This window comes from Gymnoscopelus microlampas (genome assembly GCF_963454915.1).
Source record: "Gymnoscopelus microlampas genome assembly, chromosome: 5".
In the NCBI taxonomy this organism is placed as follows: Eukaryota; Metazoa; Chordata; class Actinopteri; order Myctophiformes; family Myctophidae; genus Gymnoscopelus; species Gymnoscopelus microlampas.
The window spans coordinates 47,876,434-47,886,361 of record NC_139942.1 but is presented as its reverse complement, the minus strand read 5'-3'; positions in this window follow the sequence as shown (position 1 = coordinate 47,886,361).

Genomic DNA, 9,928 nt, shown 5'->3' with positions numbered 1-9,928 from the left:
TTTTGTTTTTTATTATTTATTTTTTAAATAGCCTACAGTAGTATAAATGGATCATGAAGTGGTTAATCAGACTAATCAATTTAGTCAATCATTTTTTTATAAATCTCTTTTGTTTGACAGAACCGGGAATCAAATAGTTGCAGTCCTAGTTACATCCTTGATTTCACTTCTGACCTGTCTTTGTGATGTCAACAAAGCAATGCCTTTACATTGAAACTATATCTTGTATTGTTTCTTCATGACAACAAAGTAATGCCTTTACATTGAAACTATATCTTGTATTGTTTCTTCATGACAACAAAGCAATGCCTTTACATTTTGAAACTATAACTTATCGTATTGTTTTCATTGCAGGGCTGGTCTCTCAAGCCAGACAACTACTACTCCACAATCTCCGAATACTATATAGTCTGTAACTACACCTCCTGAAAGACGCAAATGTAAGCTGTCATCTGTTAAGTCATTGCCGTTCACGAAAAAAAAAAAATCTTTAAAATATATTTTTTAATTTACATTTCTATTCATTTATTTAGCTTTTTACCCCTTTTGCTCCCTAATGTAGTCATTATGCCAATGAATTACTCCCCACACACGTGTTTGCATTTGCTGTTTTATCCTACTGACTCGCCTGCCAGTGAGGAGCCCCAACCGGGAGGACGTAGAGCCTTCATCCTACTCCTCCCGCCCAACACTCCCTGCTGGCAGGTGCCACTCGTAGGAATACATGCAGTAATATCACCGTCACCACCCGTCTTCCCTCCTCCGAACACGGGCCAATTGTGTTCGTATATAGACGCTCGACAAAGCCAGATGCGCCACAGTGGATTCAAATCCACAAACTCCGTGGTGGTGGGCAGGCACTTAACCACTGCGCCACTCGAGTGCCCCTAAAAAAAAAAAATCTGCTGTTGTTTCAGCGATTCAGTTGCACAGACTGTATGAGGGAAGTAGGCCTATTTGAAAATTGTTTGAGTAAAGTGTCTGGCTCTGAGACTATTGCAGGGGTAACAGATGCCATATTCCAGTGCCAAGTTCCTTGTAATACTTAAATGTCATAACTTCTGGTGTATGGTATTTTCTATGCGGCAGAATACCCCTTACTTGACATACCCAAGTGTCCTTTTATTAAAGAAAAAAATATATATACACTGATTATGCAATCAACACTATGCCTTGATTACCTGTAAAGGCTTTTAACTCAGTGATTTTAGCTCATAGCCATTGTAGCTACTTTGCCAAATGATCGTAATCGAGTTATACTGAACTAGTGTCAGTTTGCAAAAGAAATGGATTGTTTGATTACAGAGATGACGTTTATTAATCTGCAAAATAAAAACACAAATTGACTGAATGAGTTTTATTTCAAACATTGAATTTTGGAAAATCAGTCCATGTGTCATGTGTAACAAAACATGCATGCAAAAAAGAACACAGCCAGACCCAAAGCTGAACTGACATATCAGCTGACTACAAAACAAATCAAGGTTTCAGTCATATACAGGTATTGAACATGTTTATGTATAAACAGAGTGTGTTGAGCCACACTTGCAATTGAAGATAAATCAATGAAAAACAAAGCTGGTAGACATGCAGCTTATGCCTGATTTACACTTTGCTTCATACTGTCACACACCGAAAATAGTTGATCTACAAGCTGACAATGAGTTTGTTTCATACTGTCACAAGAAATGGCTCATCTACAAGCCGACAATGTTGCATCATCAGATTGTAGAGCTATTTTTGGAGCACAACTTTGGCGTGCAACTAGTATAAACCGAGCGTCAGTTCTAAAGAGGAACGCTAGATACTGTAGCTGGCTGTAGCGGGTACAGATTACGGAATAGTTTACGGGATAACAGGTGCTCCCGATCTGATCGACCGGAGGCAAGTCTGCACCCACACACAACACAAAGACAGAGATCTAGAAAATCTAGAATCCCCCAGATGCAAAGATTTGAGTTACAAATGTTCGCTTTAAAAATATATTATATATAAGATTTGCAAAAAAAAAAACATGATTTTTCAAAAAATAGCAGATCTACAAGCTCATAGCGTGAGCTATGAGCTCTGTGCCTTGTAGATCTGCTATTTTTGAATAGCCAAAGTGTAATGGTTAAAGTGGTTAACATCTAAAATGACAGACCCTCCCTCCACATGGACTCTGCCTTGTCGTAGCATGGAGGCTTGCGTGCCTCTGTGACCCTTGATCCCTGGAGGTCAGGGGTCACAGAGGTCAGACTAAAGAGTCCAAATCCACAACACTTGCAGTGTTCTGGGACCCAACCCATCTGGTACCAATGTACTGCCCCCTGGTGGATGATGTGTGCCACGTTAGTAGCAACACACACACACACACAAACTTTGGCTATTTGAAAATAGCTGATCAACAAGCTTGTAGATCAGCTATTTTCAAATAGCTGATGTATAGGGTTTATAGTGGCTATAGCTGATGTTGATGCTATATAAAAAATCACACCCTGTGTGAAGGTAGCGGCGCCTTTGATACATTATGTCATCGATATGTGTTTATAATGTGTTTATAGCCATGTGTCACGTGAAGCTTGACCAATCACTTTGTTGAAATCAAATGAGCACGAGCTAATAGATCCAATACAACAATACAACAATAGTTCCTACAACTAGTTAACAACAAGTAGGCCAGGCAAAGAGGAAGGGTAGTGTTTCCTGAAGAGGTGGGTTTTCAGCCTGCGGCGAAAGATCTGCAGTGACTCTGCTGTCCTGACATCAGTGGGAAGTTCATTCCACCACTGTGGGGCCAGAACAGAAAAAAAGTCGTGACCGTGTCGATCGACCAGAAGGACCGTTGAGTGGTGAGGGAGTCAGTCGCCCCGAGGTGGCAGACCGGAGTGGTCGGGCAGGGGTGTGGGCATTGACCAAAACCCGGAGGTAAGAAGGAGCTGTTCCTTTCACTGCCCTATAGGCTAGCACCAGGGTTTTAAACTGAATGCGAGCCGCTACGGGGAGCCAGTGCAGAGAACGGAGAAGGATAGTTGTGTGAGAGAACTTGGGGCGGTTGAACACCAGACGAGCCGCAGCTTTCTGAACAAGCTCCAGAGGTCTGATGGCAGATGCCGGAGCACCAGCCAGGAGGGAGTTGCAGTAGTCCAGGCGGGAGATGACAAGAGCCTGGATGAGCACCTGGGCTGCCTTCTCCGTGAGGAAGGGGCGAATCCTCCTGATGTTGTAGAGGATCTGCAGGACCGTGTCACTGATGCGATGTTAGCCGAGAACGACAGTTGATCGTCCAGGGTCACACCCAGATTCTTCGCAGTCCGAGTTGACGTAACCACAGCGTTCTCAATGGTGATGGCCATGTCTCGGTGAGGACAGCCCTTCCCCGGGATGAACATCAGCTTGGTCTTGTCCAGGTTGAGCTTCAGGTGGTTCGTCGACATCCACTCCGAGATGTCAGCCAGACAAGCAGCAATGCGTGCCTCCACTTGTGTGTCAGAGGGGGGGAATGAGAGGATCAGCTGGGTGTCATCGGCATAGCAGTGGTAGGAAAAGCCATGGGAGTGGATGACAGCACCAAGAGATGTAGTGTAGAGAGAGAAAAGAAGAGGACCCAGAACCGAGCCTTGGGGAACCCCAGTAGTGAGCCTGTGTGATTCTGACACAGACCCTCCCAGCATCACCTGGTAGGAGCGACCCGTCAGGTAGGATGCAAACAGGGAGAGTGCAGAGCCTGAGACACCCATCCCCTCGAGGGTGGAGAGGAGGATCTGATGGTTCACTGTGTCGAACGCTGCAGACAGGTCCAGGAGTATCAGGACAGAGGAGAGAGAGTTCGCTCTAGCGGCGTGGAGATATTTGAAGATGTAGTAGTACTTTGGACTGTCGTTGACACTGTAATGGGCTTTGGACTGATATAGACAGAGACAAAGCTGTTCATGTGAAAGATGGTTGCATACTGAGCAACACAAAATATTCACCACATGCTGACTGCATGTTTTAATTTCATTGTGGTTCAAGCATAGGCATAGGATGTTGCTGTGCATTTGATTACTTGGATCTGGGTGTGCATGCTTTCTTTATTATATATTTTTATTTCTTGATGGAATAATAACCTATCTGTATACCTTGAATTAGATAGGGTTTTCATTGTGTACATTGCACTGTGGGTGTAAGTATATAGGACTAGTAGCCTGCCAAAGTTTGTATGTTTTCCCGTTTAAATGTCCATTAGCATTGACAATGCATTGAGCGCTTCAAGTTAAATATTTCAAAAACTACAAATCATTTCAAAGTAAAACATCTCAAGGATGCATGTCCACAGTAAGGTGGATTTTTTGAACTGTGAATGGAGTTGAAAGTGTTTTTTTTAGGTCCCAAAACCTTCCATCCGCCTCCATTATAAATCTCTGAACTTTTGAAGGAGTACAATTCTAAAACTATGCAACATTTCAAAGATTCCTTTTCAGGCAAACATGTCCACAGTAAGATGAACATTTTAAAGTATGAATGAGGTTACTAGGCGTAAGTATGTAGTTGTAAGCCTGCCTTTAACTTTCGTTTCGGTAGTGACACAAAAACGTTTCGGTAGTGACACAATGGTGAAAAACAAAATTACTCCACTACAAAGTTTTAGGGGGACGATTTTGGCCTCTAAACTTAGTGATTTTTTCGGATTTAACTTTCGTTTCGGTAGTGACACAAAAACGTTTCGGTAGTGACACAAAGGTGAAAAAAAATTACTCCACTACAAAGTACTACCAATCAACTCTAAATTGCCTGAAACGTACTCCTAACAGGTTTTTGGGGGGACGATTTTGGCCTCCACACTTAGTGATTTTTTCGGATTTAACTTTCGTTTCGGTAGTGACACAATGGTGTCACTAAAAATTGTTCCCCCAAAAACCTGTTTCCTTCTCTTTGACCAGATTCTTGAGCTCTTCGATTTGGTCCATCATGCTCGTTAACAGTCCGTGTTGCTTTGCCACCTTCTCAATTTCCAAAGACATTGAGCCCAACGTCACCTTAATCTCCTCCAGCTCGTCTTCTACCTTCCTCATTTTTGCCGCCGCCATCACTCCCTTTTGTTTGTCTTTGTTTCACTGTTAATCTTCTAGATTTGCTGACAATAAGAACGAAATCCTGCTCTTTTGTCAGAAAATTTCGGAGACGCCGTTTGGCTGCGACAGCGTGCGGCCGCCATCTTTGGTGTATGTATGTACGTATGTATGTATGTATGTATGTATGTATGTATGTATGTATGTATGTATGTATATATATATATATATATATATATATATATATATATATATATATATATATATATATATATATATATATATATGTGTATACGTCCCAGTTGCATCCATGTGATGTTTTTCTTTATTAGTTATTCTATTTATAGTGGCTCATAGGAATAGACTATGTGACAACCAGGAATAGTTTGGTGACCACAGGAGAGACTGGTGACAGCCGGAATGTACACGGCACCCAGGAGCAGTATGGGTTAGTATATATATATATACATATATGGAGAAGTATGGGTTAGTGTATATATATATATATATATTAGGGCTGGGACTTTAACTGATTAATTTAGATTAATTAATTACAGAAAATTAACGCGATTAAAAAAATGTATCGCATTTTAATCGCGCTTAGTTTATGCACACTGGACGAGTTTCAGGTGTACCGATCATACCAGTGCACCAACCAACAGCCAACACACCCCAGTGCACGCAATGGGACAAGAAGCCGATCAGACTGCTTTGCTTGGCCCAGTGGATGGGAAATTTAGATTTAAAAAACTCTCTGATGGAAGCGTGGATAAAAACACGGTTGTGTGCAGAACTATTTTTTGTTGCTTAAGCTTATGTATTCACTCATTGATTCACTCATATACCAAAATCTGTTTTAACTGAAAAGAAATTGCTTCTCAGGTCAAATATTGATATGCTATTAAACATGTGATTAATTTAGATTAATTAATTACAAAGCCTCTAATTAATTAGATACATTTTTTTAATCGAGTCCCAGCCCTAATATATATATATGGAGCAGTATGGGTTAGTATATATATATATATATATATACATATATGGAGCGGTATGGGTTAGCGCCCCAGGCTGTGTCTTCTAAGAAGCCCAACAAACCCACGGTGAGGCCTTTAGGAGGGCCATTCAAGCAAACCGCAAGTGGAGCCTGCAGTACCATTACGGCCCAAGGAACCATCACGCCAGAAAGAAATGTTTGGATCGGGGTGGTGCACCTGATCTGGCGCAGCGCTCAGGTCCTGGACCTAGTGAGACGAAGGAGGAGCCCGGCCAGGAGACAACCCACAGAGCCAAGTCCCTCCACGTGCCAGAGCCTCCCCGAGTCCCGGCAGAGTAGTTCCGGAGAAGTGGACTGAGTGGCCCTGTCTTTCCCTAAGAGGACTGACCGTGGGTGCTACTGGGACGTAAGTCGGGGCTTGATCAACCCCGCTGGGTCACCTGGGCGAGGGTGTATGTTGCGAGACCCGAAACACCCGATGACCCCAGGCTACAACACTGATGATACGTCCCAGTTGCATCCATGTGATGTTTTTCTTTATTACATATATATATATATATATTTGAACTTTCCTGTCTTGGCTGTTTAAAATGTCTTTAAGTTGTTTGTTGGTTATTATCTACAAGTCTTGAGTCAATTACATAAACATAATCTGTTATTAAAACATGAATATATTGATACATGTTGAATATTGGAATGTCTGTTTATTCTCTCTATATGTTGTATTGTATTTTTTATAAATCTATTTTATCTCCATATCTCCACCTTCAATTCATAAAAAGCAACTCTGTCTACATCAGTGGTCCTCAAACTATTTCATGTCAAGGACCCCCAAAATGATATGTATTTGGCCGTGGACCCCCATCTCAAATATTTTGCTCCAGGGACCCCCAGAAGGAAAGATTTGAGCTACAAATGTTCGCTTAAAAATATATATATATATATTCAAAGGTTTGCACAAATTTTCACGATTAAAAAAAAATAGCAGATCTACAAGCTCACAACGCGTCGCATTGCGACACGTTGTGAGCTTGTAGATCTGCTATTTTAAAATATTTTGTACTTTTACTTTTGGTACTTTAAGTACATTTTGATGCCAATACTTTTGTACTTTTACTTGTAACAGAGTATTTCTATATTGCAGTATTGATACTTTTACTTAAGTAAAGAATTTGAGTACTTTTTCCACCACTGCACACAGGTGTAAATGGTTTAGTGTTGATGACTTGAAAGCAGTCTGGGGATCGATTCACTCTGCAGGTTGAACATCCGGTTCGGAAACGGAAACGGAAATGCTACGTCCCTGTAAGGTGAACTTTCTCAACACACCGGATCCAGTAGGCGGGGCTTTAGACCGGATGTGAATACGGGTTTAAATTGGACGTAGGCGCACGACGCTCGTTTGCTTTGAATTGTTTGGTGTGGGTGCAGAGCGCCACTGCTCTTTAGAAGGTATTTATATCAACATGACACGTTTTTATCCACCAATATTTAACACCATTATTATTTAAGCTTTCAAGGTGTTCTAGGACTGTGAATAATTATGACACCAAACATGGACAAATATGTGAAATATTATGTTTTATAACTGAGGGAGAAAATGCATCAAACTAGTCATTTCTATAGAGTCTGACCTGAAATGAAGTGTCTAAATCGATCAAATACATCTCTGATAGTCTTGATCCAAGGCTATCATCAAACAAACATTTGTTCCAAATGATCATCACTGAACTAAATTGTCACCTAAAGTTTAAAACTTAAACCACACTCACTGTGAGGAGGTTTGTAGATCTAATCCCGCCATACATACATTAATGTGCGTTTTGTAATCTATTTAAGCCTTGGATCAAGACGGTCAGGGATTTTATTGATGGTGATCGAGTCTGATGTTTGTTGGTCGTTTTAAACGACTCATAAATCCCCATAAATGAACCCAAACCAACACATAAAGTGTTTAAACCCAAAGCCACGCATCTTACCCGTCCATACGGGTCAGTTGTGTTCCGTAATATTGCGTAAAGTTTAACAATCCCGTGTGTGTCGGAACGCCGTTATATTTCCACATTTACATGGAGTGTAATACCTGTGTTCACCTACCAAATAGTTTGTGGTTCTGTGTTTTAAGGCTCGTGCGTCTACATTTATGTATGCATTGTAAATATAAAGCGATTATCTTAAAGCCACCGATGTTATCCGTACATACGGGGTGTTAGTGTTCAGTTAATGTTCAGTATAGGTTAATAAAAAAGTGATTTAATCCCGTCTGTGGATGAACGTCATTGTATTTCCTGGATTCCATGGGGTGTAATACCGGCATTCACCTGCTGCAACCCATCACATGATATAGATATGGATGGATGGATGGTGATGTTCAGACAGACCAGATTGAACCATTTATTCATTGGATAATGTGGAATATTACTGAACATAAAGGGTCCGTATGGTGGGATAACATCTGTGGCTTTGGGATAAACACTTTACATTTAGAGTAATATACATTTATCAAGATGTTTGAGACTTTAACATGGAACTAACTATAAACACTATTTTTGGAGAGTGTTCAAGAATGTCATAGATGAGATCATAATAAGGGTAATAATAATAATAATGACATTTTATTTGTACAGCACTTTACACATAAAATATTCGTAAAATATCTAGCAGGGACGTGCACAGATAGACTCTAGGTGGTGCTAGAGCACCTGCCCTTTGCCCTCTTGACCAGAAGTGCCATTTTTTTTCCAGTTTACAGCAGGGGTCTTCAACAGGGGGTCCGGGACCCCTAGGGGGTCCTCAGAGTTACTACAGGGGGTCCGCCAAATCTTTATGTGATATGATTTTTCTTTTTACCATAACCACTCGAAACCTAGCATCCCTTTTCTGAGGAGAACTTTAGCCAAAAATAGCCGATCTACAAGCTCACAACGCCTCGCGCTGCGAGGCGTTGTGGGCTTGTAGATCGGCTATTTTTGGCAAAGAGGTATAGGTGTAGAGGGAAAAAAGAGCAGACCAAATAAACCAAAAAAAGTATAATTTACTTGAGCACCTGCCCCTCAAAATGTCTTTGCACTTCACTGATATCTAGAACAAAACAAATGTAAAAGCCTAAGGATAGGAGAGATAACGGAGCTATAAATTGTAACATAAGATAAATGACACTCAGGCAGGAGAATGATTAATCTAAACTAAGTATCGATATCAAAATCAATAAGAAGAAATGTGAGTCTTGATCTAATGCTAAGATGAAACTGTAATATCATCTCTATCGGGAGGAAACCTCAGAATGTCCAAAAACTTTTACTTTTCAGGATTCAAAAATGGCTAAAGTAGCAGATCTACAAGCTCAAAACATGTTGCTTTGTGCGTTTCAAGCTTGTAGATCTGCTTCTGTTGATGCTTTTATGCGACGCTGTAGTATGATCAAATAGGACGAGAGGTTTCTGCCCGACAACAACAAACGTATACTTAACACTATAGTATACATGTGCAACCGGCCGCCCGGGGGCCACATGCGGCCCTCACCTTCACTTAATGCGGCCAGCAGGTTAATAGTGATATATTATTGATGTCAGCTGTTACAATTCCACACATGCAATCATGACCCGCTTTAATTACTTCAGTCTATATTATCAGTTTAAAGGAGTAGTTCACCCAAAAAAATACTTATTTCCTAACAATTACACACCCCATGAAGCCTTGAATTCATGGAGATTTTTTTGTTTTGGTCGCATTCCTGAGACATTCATTTGATGACCAGCGGTCTATCCGGTAGGAGACACAAAGAGTCTCCTTTGAGTCTACTACCGGATACATAAGGATCTTTATTATTATCATCATCAAATTATTGGCTTAGGAATGCGACACAAACTAAGAAATCTCCATGAACTCAAGGCTTCATGGGGTG